The 17,208-nt window shown below is 49.5% G+C and overlaps 1 protein-coding gene across 2 annotated transcripts in view; it reads left to right on the top strand.

The window, feature by feature from the left end:
- The window catches only part of KIAA0040 (KIAA0040 ortholog), a 34,517-nt gene that overhangs the window by 7,924 nt on the left and 9,385 nt on the right, over positions 1–17,208 (top strand). Inside the window, exon 1 of one of the 2 annotated variants that reach the window (XM_058660699.1) lies at positions 16,305–16,365. The exons of the other annotated variant lie outside the window; for it this stretch is intronic. The gene's annotated coding sequence lies outside the window, so the exon portion shown is untranslated. Of the gene's footprint in view, positions 1–16,304; positions 16,366–17,208 lie in introns of those variants that run through there. 2 annotated transcript variants of the gene reach the window in all.

The raw sequence follows: 17,208 nt of genomic DNA, 5'->3' as shown, positions 1-17,208 counted from the left end.
AGGCATGGTGTGGGTCACGCTACCTCTTTTCTTCCTTTTACTCCCTTGTGACAACAAAACAGGCACACTGTTTAAAGATGAGGAAACTGGGGCCCAGTGTGGTAGCCTAGCGGCTAAAGTCCTCTCCTTGCATGCGCCAGGATCCCAAATGGGCACTGGTTCTAATCCCAGCAGCCCCGCTTCCCATCCAGCTCCCTGCTAGTGGCCTAAGAAAGCAGTTGAAGACGGCCCAAAGCCTTGGGACCCTGCACCCACATGGGAGACCTGGTAGAGGCTCCTGGGTCCTAGCTTCGGATCAGCTACAGCCCCAGCTGTTGCGGCCACTTGGGGAGTGAATCAACGGACGAAAGATCCGTCTCTCCTCTCTGTATATCTGACTTTCCAATAAAAATAAATAAATCTTTAAAAAAAAAAAAAGATGAGGAGACTGAGGCCCCTACCAGGAGCTCAGCATTCTTACTGCAGGAATGGAAGCTTCTAGCTGTGACAGAAGAATCGGGAGCTTAGGTCTCTTTTGTCAGCCAGGTAACAAGGCGGTAGGAACACAGTGTAAGAGCTGCTGTGATCGGTGTTGCTGTTAGGAGGACACATAGCACTCAGAAGAAAAGCACGTGGCCCAGCTGTGGTGAGACAGTCTGGGACCTTTGGTAAGGTCTGGGCCTCCCCGCCACCCTTTGACGTCACTCCTCCACCATCGTATTTATGGGTACAGTGTCTGGCACTCATTCAATGTGTACTACCGAGGCTGGGTATTAGGGTGCTGTGGGTTAAACCACTGCTTGCGACACCCACACCCTGTATCGAAGTGCCAGTGTAAGCACTAGCCACTCTGCTTTCAGTGCAGCTTTCTGCTAATGTGACTGGGAGACATAAGACAATGGCTCCAGTATTTGGGCCCCTGCTCCCACATAGCAGGTTTGGAAGGCATTTCCAGTTCCTGGCCCAGTCTTGGCTGATGAAAATGTTTGGAGAGTGAAACAGTAAATGGAATAGTTCCCAATTTCTCTCTCTGGCTCCTACTCTCGCACCCTATGTTCTGCCTTTAAAATAGAAAAAAAATAAACATTTAAACACGGGCACTTGTGTAGTTGGAGCTTCTAGCCTTCGTCACCATGTTGCAAGATTCACGTTTGGTGTTAACATCTCACTTCATCACTTTTCTCCAAGCAGTCCAACCTAGGAGTGAGGGGAAAGACGCAAGGAGGAGTCTGCAATGGGTCTGATTGTCCTCCGCACCTCTGAGAGGACAGGTGGGGAGGAAGGGGCGGAGCGATGTCAGATGGCCCCGTGTGGAGGCCTTCTCACGCCCTGGGAAGAGACCGAAGGGTCACACGGAAGAAAGGAGCTGATGAGCCTCTTTCCAAAGCTGCAGGTTCATTTCAAGGCTTAATGTTGCTTTCAGAGACTCCTAGTATATGTCCATGCAGGCCTGGAAGCCATTCGCCTCAGCCAGCAGGAATGGGAAACCCAGAATCTCCCCACTTGGTCACTCTCCTTCAGTGGTCACCATTGTCAGAGAACTTTCAGAACTCTTGGGGGGCCCAACAGCCTTGCTGCTGTTGGCAGGAGCTGTCCCGACAAGACTGGCCACATTTTTTCCCCTCCACGTTTCCTAAGCACCTCCATGTGTGCCCGCCTCTGTGACAGAGGCGCTGGGGAATTTTTTTGAAAACAAAAGCAGGCACAGATCCCACCCTCTGGGGCCCACTACCCATGCCCAGAGTCTGCAGGCAGAGTCTGCCAGTCCTGCCCTCCTCCTAGAGCTGTGAGAAGCAACCTCTGCCGGATAGGAGTCCACCCTGGGTCCCTGTCCCCAAGAGCCGTCATCTTTTATTCCACCACCCAAACTCCAGATCGTTCTGTTCTGAAATCCCTGACATCTGCTTTGTTCTTGCCCGGCTGGCTCCCCAGACGTCTGACCAACTTGCCTGAGCTGGCAGCTGCAGTTGTTGGCTACAGTGCCAACTGAGAAGGCCCAGCCGTCTGTTCTGCTCAGGCCTCAGTCCTGGCCCTCTTGTCCTGCTGTGGCTCTCCTATGATTGTGCGCCTTGATGGATGGCACTTGAGAGGCCTACAAAACCCTGGATAGATACAAGGGCTCAGTATGGCCATCCTAGCCCTGTGGAGATAACATGTGGCCCTCACAGAGCACTCTTCACTCCGCTTTCCATCCCCAGAGGCCAGCCGGTTAATCAACATTAACATTCCTTGAGCACCTAATGTGGGCCAAGATCAAACCAGACACTGCAGGCTCCCAGAAGAACAAGCTGCCAAACAGTTCCACGTGGGTTAGAAAGCAGACATGAACAGCACCTATACTATCATAATCTCCCTTGTTGTCAGAATGTAAGGTGGCAGAAAGGGAGAGGAACTTTCTGGTGTGATGCTTTCTGTGTAGCATATGATTCCAGAGAAAGCCTTAGGCTACCACATCCTGCTTTATCTCACATGTATCTGGTGGAGCTGTGCATGGGTCGGTGGTTGCTGTAGTGTCACAGGTTGGAGTATTCCTCACTGACTGAAACAGTGACAGTCATCTTTCTGTGCTGTGCCGAGGAGTCATTACCATGGCCCCTTTGGCACACCGGAGCCCCTCATCATCAAGCCACAGCAGGAATCACCAGCTCAGATGTCTGCAGGGAAAGCCGACAAAGTGTTCATTGAGCATTCACTCTGTGCAGGCACCATTTTCACCACATGAAACATTATTTAGCTCATCTGATTCCCTCAGCAGTCCTGTGATAGAGGTTCTTTTCTTCTCTGAGAGTTGAAGAAGCTGAGGAACAGGGAGGCAAGGGCCTTCCCCACTCAGACGGCAAGGAGTGGCAGGGCCTTGGTCTAGGCTGCAGTTACCATTTGGCCCAACCAGGAGGAAGCAGTGGTGATGGCTCAAGGGGTCAGATTCCTGCCACCCGAGAGGGAGACCTGAACGTGGCCTCGTCCTGGTCGTTGTGGGCATCTGGAGAATGAACCAGCAGGTGGAGGTTCTGTTTCTCCCTTCTCTTGCAAAAAAAAGTGAGAAAAACAAACAAAAGAAAAGAGCATGATGATGCTGTAAAGAAAAAGAAAGGGACAGCTTCAGGTCAAAGAGAATGTCACATCTACCCTGTGGGCATCTACCCTACAGGCAACCACCCTGTGGCCATCTACCCTACAGGCAACCACCCTGTTGGCATCTACCCTACAGGCAACCACCCTGTGGCCATCTACCCTACAGGCAACCACCCTGTGGCCGTCTACCCTACAGGCAACCACCCTGTGGGCTTCTACCCTGTGGGCTTCTACCCTACAGGCATCTGCTTTCCAACCTCTGAGCCACTGCCAGAGCTAGACTGACCTCACCTGAGCCAAAAATCTCATTTCTTTTCCACAAACCTTATGCTAAATGTGGGTAGTGTTGTTAAATGGGTGAGCAGTGTGTGTGTCTAAGAGAGAGAGACCTTTGAACTTGAGCCAAGTACAACCAGCCTTGGTTATCCAGAGCCTCATACCAAATATGAGATCAGGATGATCACCCAGTTTAAACATATACAAAGAAAGTGTGATTAAGGCAAAGGAGACCAAAAACCACATAATTCCCTGAAGGTTCTTGAACACAATAATCTCCCTTATGGTCTAATATCAGTATAATTCCTGAAGGTTCTTGGGGCCCAGCGTGTAGGAAGCCACCACCATTCAAGTCCCAGTCCAAGCATATCATGTGGTTTGGAGAAAGAGAAACGTCTTCCAGAAGCAGCCTCTCTTTTTTTCTTCTTTTTGATTTTTAATGTTGTTTACACAGTTGAGAAGGACAAATGCCCCTGTGGGCCACTGATTAGAGTGGGGAGGGTCAAGGTATGGAGGAATGTTTCTAATTTTTTTCTTTTTCTCCTGTGGTTGCAGGGAGGGAAGGGGGGAGGCCACTCCTAGCTGTCAAACTACAGCAGCACCTAGGGCTGGAGGACAGTCTTTTGCTGTCTTCTTAGAAAGCCCGATGTGGGAAGGAGTGTTCTGAGGATGTTACTGGAGTGGTTGTGATGTTTGTTTCGTTGAGAAGCAGCCTTCTTACTTGAGGAGTGCCAGTCGTAGCTGGGCCACTTGCTGGAACACCATAGCAATGAGGGCAGCTGGTTGGAGAAGGAAGAACAATGGATTGCCGAGCTAGCAGAGAAAGGTTGGCAGCCTCCACACCTGGGCTGGAGCCGGAGCCACCTTGCTGGGGTTCTTTATCTGAGCCAGCTCTGTTTTCTTAAGCAACTTTCTCCATCCTTCTTTCAATAGCCTGTTCACAATGAGGGGTCCCATTCAAATCGCATGTCCATGAAATCTCCCCTTACCAGCTACTTCCGTGTGAACTTCTCCTGAGATGTTTTAACTAGTTATGATATGTGGTTCTTCTGTAGTGGACCATATCCTCCAAAAGAACAAGATTCCTTGAGTTTTCTTAAGGCTCCATCTTTAGTTACATTTTAAATCCCAGGCGGGGGATGCGATGTCTACTTCTCATTAAGCAGCATTGTCTGGGGAAGTCTTAGAAAAGAGAGGAGGTCCTCAGGTGCGGAACAGGTGCCCAACTAATGTGAACAGAGACATTAGGTGCAGGGCTGCAGGGCTTGCACCTGGCACCAATAGCATTCACTCAGGGCAGGAAGAAAAATGACAGCAAAGAAGCAGGGAGGGCTTTGTGCAGTGATGGCCGTGAGACAGCGAGCTGCCTAGTCGACCACACGTACGCATGCTTCTCATTTGGCTTGGCAGCTGGAAACGACCAGATGAAACTGCTTGGCTCAGGAACACTGAAAAGTCAAGAACACAGCTGTTCAGGGTTTCCAGCAACACAGGGGCCGTGTCAGTTCTGAGTAATATCACCTTAATATTCGAAGTAGCACCGCATGAGAACAAGGCTGGTCTCCCTGGGGAACAGTGATCTTTGGGAAGTCTGGTCTCATCTCTGCTCCCTCAACTGCTTTCTTCTCCATGTCCTGGACCTGACAGCCTCGTCAGAGATTCCAAAGAAACCAGTCACCAGAAGTATGAGCAGAGTGTGCCTAACCCAGAATGCCCCACCATTATCTGGCTAAGAATCCTGGGACACTGGGATTCCCATCAGCAGGTGGTTTTGACTGAGCATGCTCTTCTATCTGACCACACCGTTATGTCTGAACCCAGAAACTAGTGGGAAACAGTGCAAGAAGCCCTGAATGGTTTTTAAGCTTTATTTATTTATTCGAAAGAGTTACAGAGGAAGAAAGAGGGAGAAAAACTTTCCTTACTTGTTCGCTCCATGAATAGCTGCTACAGCCAGGACTGAGCTGGGCCAAAGTCAAGACTGAGGCTGGAGCTTCTTCTAGATCTTCCACATGAGTAGGTGGCAGAAGCCCAAGCAATTATGCCTTTGTCACTGCCAGTGTGGCAGCCAGTGGCTTCATCCACTAAGTTAGTGTTGGCCCAGGCTCAGATACTTAAAGGTAAAAAGAATTGCCACATCATCTTTCATCGGCTTTGAGACCTTGGACAAGTCATTTAATTTCAGTGAACCTCAAGGTTTCCTTAGCTATAAAAATGTTCACTCATTGCTGCAGCACGTATTTCCCAAGGGTAAAATACGTCCCAGATGTCAGGGATCCTATGATGGGAACAGATTCCAACTGGACAAGAAGGGAGTTGATCAGATAAGCCGTTGTCCCAGTGTAGGTGGTGAGCCTGTGGGCACAGCATAGCTGCAGAGTAGGGTTCTGAGCTTTCACGAGGTCAAGGCATGCTTCCCAAGAGGAACCGTGTTTGAGCTGAAGCCCTGGTGGTGGTGATTGGGGTGAGCTTGGGGGGCAGTTGTGGGTTCCAGACAGAGAAGTTGTGGGAAGTCTGAAATCAAGAGAGGAACCACAAAACTCACAGAGTTTAGAAGGAGGAGCCCTTTGAGAGCTCTGAAAAAGGCTGGTTGTAATTGCGTGCTCCTACCTTTGATGTTCTTTGGGCCAAAATGTCGTGAGGAGAGCCTCATACTGGGAACTGGGACACTAGAGCACCAGCCAGCCCATGATGCTGGACCAACTCTTTACTTTAGGTTTTTTTTTACTTCTGTCCCTCCCCAATGTTACAGGGCACTGAAGAAATGAATGTTTGCAGGAGGTTTGAAAAAAATTACAATGAGTTAGAAATTTCAGCTCTTGATAGGGCTTTCTACAATTACAAATAAGCACACACCCGTTCAGGCATCAATGGGAAGATCGGAGATGTGACCGCCTCCACTCGCCATCCTTAAGGACTGGGACATAAATGGTCGTTTCTTTCTGATGAGCTTGGCAATATTTCATTTTGTTTTGTAATCTGATTTTGTCCAATGGAGAAAACATACTTTAAATACAAGTGTTCTTACTGCCCAATGTGCAATGACTGCCAGGCTGGTGAGGGCAGCCTGCCATTGAGGCTGGGGTAGGGCTTCATCCTGCAGGGTCCTGAGCTGTGACTTTATGGATGAGATGAGGTGCCAGAAGGCAGCACGGACATGTGGAGCTGATAGGTGTCCTTGCTCACCATTTGGGAGCTTCCCTGGGGCCCACTGCACTGGCCCATGGTAGCCTCCAAGCCCTCTGTTATCTCACCAGGTTATCTGACATGCCTTCTCTCCTGCTCTTCCTCAGAGGGTCTGTTGCCTGCCACCCCAGGCCCACCCCTGCACCCCCCGGCTCTGGCTGTGCTGTTCCCCCATGTCCAGCCCTCCCTGAGAGGACACACAGCACAGGGGCCCACACAGCCTCCATCACTTCTGTGCTGGCCCCTGCCTGCTCAAAACCAAAGCCAGCATTGGTCTCCTCTGACTTGGCAACACTAAGCGTTTAACTGCGACTGTGGCTTCTACACTTCACAGCAGGGCATTCTCTGCTTAGGGAGAACCCACATGCGTCTCATTGACGTCACAACACTGGCTGGGGAACGATGTCGGTGCTGTTATCACCTTGCTGTGTGAGAGTGGAGTCTGCGATCTGTGAGCCTTGCTGTGTACAGCCCACACTCCCCTCCCCCCCACCCCCAGTGAAGCCGATGCCAGGAAGAAACCCTTGGGATAGGAACTAGGTCAGGCACTGCTTGTTCTTCCCTTTAGCACTACACTGATCGCGTAGTAGCTGCTTAGCTAAAACTCTTCTTTGAGATGGAATCCATTTATAACTGCAGGGGGAATAACACAAACGGTGTGTTTTATTAATGCAAATAATCATTACCAGTGCTCTTAGCCTGTTTCCTATAAAGGAACTACATGCTTGCAGCATTCTTTTTATTAGAGTAACTCAATAAACAACCCAGGGGACAAACACACACATTCCAGAACCCCTGGGGTCAAAGGCAACAGCAAAGCCGGGCTTCTGCTCACATAAGCGGGCAGAGTCCCGATGCTTCCTGGTGGTAGATGGAATGTGCTTGTGAGAACTTGCTCAGCAGGCAGGACTCCACTGGCCCTTGGCCCTTGGGAACCTTAATGCACATGGAAGACCCAGACCACCCAGTGCTGAGCCTGCAGGTGGGTCTCGCTGCACATGCAGCAGTCAGATGCAAGGGCTACGCGCTGGCTGTGGGGTATCCAGCGATCCATCTTGGGCAGGAAGAACGAAGATTTCCTCACATTGCAGTAAAGTTTCTTAAGACTTGTGGACCTCTGAGTCCTCAACAGCATCAAGGAGTCACTGCTTTTGCCATAGTCCTTGGACGTCCTTGTGGAATAACACCAGTTACACACTTGGTATATATATTTGATATACGGGCAGCCCTGGTACACGTTCCCATGCCTTATCTGTGAGGGAGGCATCACTTGTGGTTGTTACTTGTTTACTGTGGGAAGAACTGTACCAAAGCACTGAGAGAGAAGTCACCCTGCCTTCCAGCACCGTCCCCGTTCCTGTCCGCAGAGGCAGCACGTGCCAAAGTCCTCTTGTATATCCGAGATGTGTCCACGCTTTGGAGATGAAGGAAAGCTGAGGCCCACGGCAGCTGAGTGGTTTCCCCAGGGACACACACTGTTAGACGCCCCTGTGCCCCAAACATATACAATCTGGGTGTCTCCTCCACTCAGGGCTCCAACTGCCCTTCTGCTGATTGACTCATAAAACTGACAAAGGTAGAAACAAGCCAAAGCAGGGAAGCCAGGAGCAGAGCCCCACGCAGTCCCCACTGGGATCATAACCACTTGCCCTGTTAGGTCGCGTAGGGCTGTCTCTTTTCCTGACTGCTCTGGCCACTCCCATCCCCAGAACCCTCTCCTGCCTTCTAACTGGCTGGGGCAGGGCCCCCACATTGAGACTGTTTTATCAGAGCATCCCAACCCGTCACCTACTCCTTCAAGACCCTGGTACCTTCGAGGTGATCTGAGGGAAACAGTACGCCTCCTGGGCTGCTAAGGAGAGATAAACTCTGAAGGCAGTGCTCAGTCTGGGGACAGGCCTGAAGCCATGCAGGGGAGAACCCAGGGACTAGACTGAGTTCTGGCTGCTGCTCCCATCTCACCCTACCCCAATGGTCTACAGTGCTTTCCAGAATGTCTTCAGGTGTCCAGCTGTGGATGGAGCAGAAGTCACCGGTCGGGAGGAAGGAAGGGGTAAAAGCAAGGGAAGGATGTGTGTGTGTGTATGTGTGCAGTGTATGTGTGTGTATGTGCATGTAGTAACTATGTGTAGTGTGTGTTTATGTGTAGTGTCTGTGTAGTGTGTCTATGTGTGTAGTGTGTAGCATGTATGTGCATGCAGTGTGTATGTGTGTAGTGTGTAGTGTGTGTAGTGTACGTGTAATGTGTGTATGTATATAATATATATTTGTGTAGTGTGTGTATTTGTGTGTAGTGTCTGTGCAACACTCCCTTGAAATCCCCAGTTTGATCAGTTTCTTTCATCCATCCTCCCAAACCATGCATTTGGAGCACACATCTTTCCTTCCACAGGGGACTAGGTTCTGGGATCCCACAGCAGGTGTCTGAACCTGTAGACAGTACAGACTCTATATGATAAAATTTAACGTATAAAGTATGCACATAGGAAGAAATCAACAACAATAACTAACAATAAAATAGAATAGTTATAACAACATACTAAAAGCAATAAAGTAAAACAATGGAAAGTAATACACTGTGATAGAATTGCCAGTACTCTTACACATTGAGGCTATTGTCAAGTAAAATAGGGGTTGCTTAGACACAAGCACTGAGGTCCCAACCAGATGGTCAGTAACCAAGTTACTAAGCGACCAACCAGCCGGTAGTGTCCAGTGCAGACGTACCGGGCAGGGGCATGATTCACGTCCAGGGCAGGATGGAACAGGCCGTGCAAGATTTCATCAGCTCATAAGAGCATGCAGTTTAAAGCCTGTTTACTTGTAGAATTTTCCATTCAGTATTTTTCTACCACTGTTGGCTGTGGGTAACTGAAATCTCAGAAGGTGAACCTGTGGACCAGAAAGGACAACTAAGCCTGCAGGCCCCTGTGGGAGGGACACTCCAGGGATCCAGGGGTGGCTGTTTGGGTGCACTGAAGGGATCGGAAGAGACAAGGCAAGCATCGAGGCTTCGCATTCAGGTGACTGCTGTGTATGGCATCCCACCCCACAACCTGTCCCTTCAGCAATCTTGTGGCCAGGGGCAGCAGAAACTGCAATAGTGAGACTGAGAGTGTGTGATCGTTACCCAAGTCCAAAAAAGGGCTGAAGGGACAGGCAGAGGGAGAGCAGTTGGAACCAGATGATGACCAATAAATATGCTAGCTCCTCTGCATTCATCAATTCTTATTCATCGAAATTGTAATAAGTTACATACAATGCTAGCAATGCAGACACCAAGCCAAGCAGAGAGGACCTAAAGGCTCATCTTCAGGAAACATGAGCTCTGATGTGCAATACAGCCGCTGAGACAAAGGCCACAGCCCATAACCTGGAGACCAGGGAATATGCCACACTGGACATTCCGCAGAGAAGAGCTGCTGTTGAAGAGAGAACGCTGCAGTTCACTGCCTCTGTGATTTGGCCTTTGCATTTTAAGCCTTACTATTGCAGCTAGGTAGCTTTGGATTTTAATTGCCTTGAACTTTTGTTCACATTAAATAAGGGGAGCAAATGGAAAGGAAAATAGAATTGTATCTGTATTGCATTTGAGTTTCATAATTGTGTATTTTTGTCACCCCATTAGTTTTCAGTTATTCCATCCAGTAAATCTCTCCCCCACCACCGAGGAAAATAATCAGTCAGTCCTTTGCATGCTGCAGAGCTTACACAACTCAAATTCCCTTCTCTAGCATTAAAGAAAATTGTGCAGCTTTTAATTTCAGGTCTATGTTTTAATCACTGCCTGTGTGGGAGAACCTGGATCACACAAGGGCTCGCTTGTCTTGTTGCTTTTTCAAAACACACTCTTGGCCTCTGAGAGGATGTGACATTTGCAAACCTAAGCTTGGGTCACTGCAGTCGGCCAGTAGCTGACCAGCACAGGCACCACCCTATCCCAGCACTCCTCACACATGGATGACCTCAGAGGCCCCAGCTTTCCAGAAATAGAGCTGCACCTCCACGGGTACCACACCCACCAAGACTGACTCCAGAATCTTCCACCGCACAGTCTTGAAGCATGAAAAGGAGAGCATTGTAACCAAGGTGGTTCACGGTCACCATGGCTACGGGTTTTATTAGCACTAAAACCAGGATGTGGTCAGATGAATACATATGGACCAATGCAAGTGTGCAAGGCGTCAGAGTGTGCACCCATGAATTCTCCATGTTAGAAATGTGGCTCCTAGTGACGACAGTCCATGGAAGACCAAGGAGAAAGGGAAGGGAGGGGTGGGAAGGTGGAGGATCAAGTCAGCAACAGAAGCTTGACGCTTTCCGTTTAGCTTCAATGCAACTTTTTGCTGTAAATCCCTACAAATATCACTGCTTTGCATGTATATTGTGTTTTTCCCTTCTCCATGCTATTTCACATGTCTTCACATTTCTTCTTTACAATAATACACACTCACACACATATATAAATATATACACATATATACCTCTCTCTATATAAATATTTAAACATATGCAATATGTATTGGAGAACCAGAGAGAGCTCCCAGTTGCTAGTTTACTCCCTAAATGCCCATAGCAGTCAGGACTGGGATGGGGCTAGCCAAAGTTGAGAGCCACAAGCCAAGAATTCAATGCGGGTCACTCACATGAGTTTCAGGGATACAGTGACTGTGCTCACCACTGCCTCCCAAACTGTCCACATTAGCGGACAGCCGGAGTCTGGAGCCAGAGCCAGGAATAGAACCCAGGTATTGCAGTGTGGAATGTGGGCATCCTAACCACTAGGCTACATGCCCTCCACTCTTCTCAGCAATCATGAGACAGATCCAGGACAAGACAAAACCTCCCTGTTGAGGTGAGGAAAGAGGTCCAAAAGCCAACTTGGGGCCGGCACAACAAGCTAATCCTCTGCTTGCATCCCATGTAGGTGCCAGTTCTAGTCCTGGATGCTGCACTTCCAATCCAGCTCCCTGCTTGTGGCCTGAGGAAACAGTTCCAGGATCCCTGCTTTAGACCAGCTCAGTTCTGGCCACTGTGGCCATTTGGGGAATGAATCATTGGATGAAAATCCTCTCTCTCTCCCTCTCTCTCTCTCTCTCTCTCTCTCCTATAATTTGGTCTTTCAAGTAATAAATAAATCTTTAAAAAAAAAACCCAATTTTAAAAAGCTTCACTGATGTTTTCCAGGATGAACGAGAGAACCAGAGTGGATCTCCCAACTCCATGTTCAGTTAGTGTCCCTCCACTGCACACCTGCTTCACTGCCTGTGGTCTTCTTTCTCGGGATGTTTTGATATGACTAAAATCATGTACCTGATTAACCACAGACCAAGTTAAGTCAAGCTGAGCTTGCAGTCACTAAGTAAGCTTACCTTTTGTCCTCCTGTGTGTTTTCCAAGCCCTCCGCACGGCTGTCTCCAGCAGCACAGAGAACAGGTCAGACAGCCTCTACTCCTGAAGGACTGTGCGTACTCCAGAGGCTGCGAGCCTGAGAGGCCTGCAGGGAGCAGGTGTCGGGTAGGGTGATAAAGCGAGAGCAGAGGCTTCTGCGGAGCCCCAGAGCCTGCGGCCCCATGGGAAGTCAGCGTGCTCAGCTCTTAGGTCCAGCTACAGACTGGGATTTTATGTGAAATTGGAGGAGGCAGGAAAACCGTAAAAACATAAGTGCCTCTGAGTTGGGCATGGCTGCCGCATTGCTGGCGAGCCCTGTGCTGGCCCAGAGGGGTGCTTCCAAGAAGTTTGTGGGATATTGATTTGAAAGATGAGATGATTTTTGTGCAAAAGTTATGAAACAGATGCATGGTTTTTCATCACACACATTTCCCACAAACTCTGATGTGTGCTCCTGTGTGATGCTGCATTGGCCTCGGAAAGATGTGAGCTCCCTCGGTCGCAGAAGACACTTCAACCCAGGGGGCATCTCTAGGGTGTGGAGCACAGGCAGGCTTTCCAATACTGATGGATGATGATTGGCTGAACTCCCCACCATTCTAGAAGACCTGGACACAAGACTCTGTCACCTACAAAGCCACAGGGTCTGGGGAGCTAGAGCAGGCTAGGTCCAAGCCTCACTCTGCACTGTGGTAGCTCCATAGTCTTGGGCAAGTCATTTCATCGCTGACTGGCTCCGTTTTCTCATCTGAACCATGAGGACAAAAGGCGGCAGGACTACCTCTTGAATTGTTGGATGAGATCCTATATGGAAAACTGCTCACACGTACACACACACACACAGTCACCCCTTTAGACTTTTGACTCAGTCCCTCCCTGTGCCCATGAGGATGTTTGGTGGCCAAGCCCCTCTGTTGAGGCCTCCTTAAGGCTGAGGGAAGCGAGTGAGCCTTGTAGCCTGAAGGATGAGAGGGAAGTTGACAGGGCAGAACAAGGCTTCCTGTAGAAACCAGAGCCTGGAGGACAGGAGGGCTGCAGAGGGAATGGATGGCAACAGCGAGAAGGTAGGGGGGAGGCAGGAAGGAGGCAGGGAAGAGGCAGGCGGGCCTGCCCTGGCTGCCCAGCACTGGCAATCCACTTTGAATCAGTGCATGGGTAACCAACCAAACTCTACTTCCAGCAGATTTCTGGAATACAGGAAGGTTGTCAGCTTTCACACCATATGAGCAATGAAACAATACATATGGTGTCTTGTTGTTTCCCCAGCAGTTCTAAAACACACGCTGCATGTAGTGAGCCAGACAGCATGCTTCTCACATGCTGTGTCATTGACTCCATCCGGCAGTGAGCTCATTCACTCATCCCTTCAGCACAAACTCAGGGTCAGCCCCGTTTCTGCCAGACACCACGCCAGATCCCGGGACGAGAGGTGTCGTGCAGTGGGCTGAATACGTCACTCTCCAAGAACTGACATCCCTGCTCATGAAAGACAAGCTCCAGAGACTTCAGTGAGTAACCCCAGACCCCACACTGTGTTAGCGGTGCAGGCAACATCCTCGATTACCGATTTTGTGGTGTTTGAGGAAGAGCATTCCTTGATGCTCTTGCGGGGAAAGAGGGGGAGCCTAGCGATTCGCTGATGGCCTGTGATGTCACTGACGATCACGTTTAGCACAGCTGGATGCTTCAGGGAGGCAGAGAGACATGGCCACAAGTGACCAGACCCAGGGATGTTAGTAAGATGGGCCAGTTGTGCTAGAGTCTGTGGCTTGGACTGCTTTGCAGTGTATCAGGGATGAGAAAGGAAGAGAGACAAGGAAAGCGAAGGATGAACAGTTTTGGACCTTCCATAATAACAAAAATAAAGAAAACCCAACTAAAAACCTCTTAAAATTCTTTGCATTGTTCTTAAAGTATTCTCTAATTATTTCCCTAGTATCACCTTTGAAAGGGGAGAGGATTTTTTTTTTTTTTACCTCATCTGTATTTCCTAGCATGGCTTAATTAATACCTGATTGATTGAAAGATTGATTCATTTGAGCCTTGAGTAAAATGAAGCTTTTTCATTTTCTTTTTTGCTGACCCTGAAATAGAGCATATAGTAATTAAGAAGGGATCCCTGGTTATCTGGAAGTCCCAGCCACAACGGGCTCTTTGTAGCCAAGCAAAAGCAAGGGAAGAGATTATTTCAGAGCTGATAAGACACACACCCCACTAGCTGCTGCTCTCGGGGCTAGGGGACTTGCTTGGTTCTTGTTTCCTCTTCAGCAGAGTTTCAGGCTGCAGGGACTGCCTGCACAGGACACTACCTGGCCAGGGCCAGCACCATCCCCTGCTGTGGCTCTTTCCCAAGGCTCCCCTCTCCTCTCCTCCCCTCCCTTCTCCCTTCTTCTGTCCAGACAAGGAGCACCTGGGCAGAAGGCACAGTCCAGCCCCTTGTTGTCACAGAGCCCTTTTCACAGTTGGGGTAACCAAGGATATTCTCTGGGAAGGGGAGAAGTACTGGACAGGCAGGAGGACAGGATGACTGGACAGAGGCTTGCTGGGGCTGGGACCAGCTATGATTGCTTTGTGAGGGCTCTTGCCCAGGTGACATTTGAAGAAATCGTGGAGAAACCTGTGAGCCAAGACGTGAATGTTGTGAATGGATCACACCAAGACTGAGAACAAAGGTGCCAGGCAAAGGTCTAAGCAAGGTCCTGTGTGGGTGCATAGCCTGATGTGGCTGTGACATCAGCGAGGGCACAGCGAGGGAAGAGGAAAGGAGGGCAGGGGGAGACCAGGAGAGGCGGGACCCAGGCAGTGGGAGGGACTGGTGGGACATGATGAGGAGTTCAGATTTCACACCTCTGGTGATGGGGAACCATGAGTATAAAGTGAGTGGGGGTGACATGAGCTAGCTCGTGTGAGGAGGACAAGCTATATCCTGGGCAGAGCGAAACCCGAAGGACTGGATAGGAAGCTAGGGCAGTGCCTCAGGCAAGAGACAATGATGACCGAGCCACAGACATGGAAAAAAGCAGGTGGGTTCTGGGTGCGTGTTAGTGGTGAAGCCAGCAGGCCAGCTTCTGGGGTGGATATGAGGGCCGGGGATGTCCAGTCGGTCTTGCACCGGTCGGGTGTCATAATGACAGCACTTATTGTGTGACCAGCACAGAGCCCTGGGTTTCAGTTATATACAGAGAGGAGTGAGGACCACAGCTGTTCAAGAGCTGGAAGGGAGTGTGAAAACTCAGTGTGCAAGGATGGAATGTTTGAATGATCCATCACCCGCTCTGTGTGTCTGTGTTCTTGTAACTTTCCAAAGCAAACAACGAATTCTTACATGAGGAGATCAGCCCTGTGGTAGGTAATTGGCTCTGTAGTAGCTCCAAAGAGGAAGAAATCAATTCAGAGTGGGTAGCAGGGAGTCAGGAGTCACAGAAGACCGCACAGAGCAGGAGGCTTGGAGGACACAGCAGCCCACGCGGAGCGAGGCGACAACTGTTGCAGCAAGTGGAATATGGGCCAGAGCTCAAAAACGTGAGGGCAAAGCCCCATGTGGGTGAGCTGAGGGGCAGACCTGTCCTTGCCAAAGAGTCATAATTATCATGACGAACAGCAAGTTGGGGGTGAAGCAGGCAGTGTGTGATCATGTTGGGATTTTAGAAAGATTAATTGAAGAGGTGGCACAATGGCTAATTTGGTTAATCTTCTACCTGCAAGCTCCAGCATCCCATATGGGCACTGGTTCATGCCCCAGCTGCTCTATTTCCCATCCAACTCCCTGCTTATAACCTGGAAAAACAGTGGAGGACGGCCCAAAGCCTTGGGGCCCTGAACATGCATGGGAGACCTGGAAGAGGATCCAAGCCCCTGGCTTCAAATCAGCTCCTCTCTGATTATTGTGGCCATTTGCGAAGTGAACCAGTGGGTGGAAAGTCTTTCTATGTCTCTCTCCTCTTTTTAAATCTGCCTTTCCAGTAAAAATAAATAAATCTTTAAAAAAGAGAGAGAGAGAAAGAAAGAAAGATGAATTGAAGGAAGGAAACCAAAAAAAACCGTTAGTGTGGACAAGCATGGTAGCAGTAAATTTTTAAAGTATTTTTTTAGAGATTTGTTTGTTTTGAAAGAGTTACAGAGAGAGGGAGAAGGAGAGATTTTTCCATCTGCTTGTTCACTCCCCAGGTGACCCCAATGTCCAGGACCAATCCGAAGCCATCAACCAGGCTTCATCCAGGTCTACCACAGTGGTGGCAGAGGCCCAAGCACCTGGACCATCTTGTACTGTTTTTCCCAGGCCGTTAGCAAGGAGCTGGATCGAGCAGCTGGATATGAACTGGTGCCCGTATGGGATGCCAGCACTGTGGACATCAACTTTAGCAACTATACCTCAGGGACTCAAAAGGACCCTTGGCTGTAGGATGAGAAATGAGGCTTCCATCCCATTCTACCCAGTAATGTGAGATCCTTGGAAAGAGGGTGAGGAAATCCTTAATAATTGTGATGCCTGTACATCTTCTAATTCTGAAAGTCACTGAAAAAGAACAATAACTGTAATGACTTAGAATACCCTTACAACGGGAAAAGCAGGGAAGGGGGGATGTCTTTAAATGGAGTCCTAGGCAATAAAAGTCATGACTGCAGAACTGCCCCAACTTCCAGCAAGGCAAACAAAATCATCATTAGCTAAGGAGTCAAGAAATGTTTATTTTGGCCAGCCTATCTGCTTAGGGTCAAATAATCAAGATTCACATTTATTGCCCGACCAGGCTCTGAGGCGCTCAGTTCCTGCTGGCTCATTTAATCCTCACAACCCCCAGTTCTTAGCAACTCCATTTTATAAATGAGAAAACAGAGCCCTGGAGAGGGAAACCTGCTATGGGTGTGGCTCAGGAGTGGTAGAGCCAGAATTCCAACCCAGCGGGTCAGGACCCAGAACCAGGGACCCAGAGCAGGACGCCCAGGCCCTCTTGGCAAAGCTGCACTGCAGGGCAGGGGTGGGGCTCCTCCCAACTGTTAGGAGCATCACCTCCTTAGCTTTTGGTCACTTGTGTCAGTCAGGACAGACTAAACCAAGGTCTCCTCCCAACAGAAACTGCTCACACGTTTCACAGTTCCCTAGGTCAGCACAGAAGCCCTGCTCACACAGTCACTCAGAGACACCTCGCATCTTGCTGCCCCCAGGCCTTGTGGAGTCCACTGGTAACCCTACTGTACCTGACTGGCTGAGGAGCAAAGAGAGAGAGTACGCGGAGAGCCCAGGGGGAGACTTCAGGAGCCTTGAACCCTCTGCCACACTGGATCACATGACTCACAGAGCTC

The sequence above is a fragment of the Ochotona princeps genome, chromosome 2 (genome assembly GCF_030435755.1).
Source record: "Ochotona princeps isolate mOchPri1 chromosome 2, mOchPri1.hap1, whole genome shotgun sequence".
NCBI classification, from domain to species: domain Eukaryota; kingdom Metazoa; phylum Chordata; class Mammalia; order Lagomorpha; family Ochotonidae; genus Ochotona; species Ochotona princeps.
Note: the sequence above shows the minus strand (reverse complement) of the source record. Positions and strands in the feature narration are given on the sequence as shown.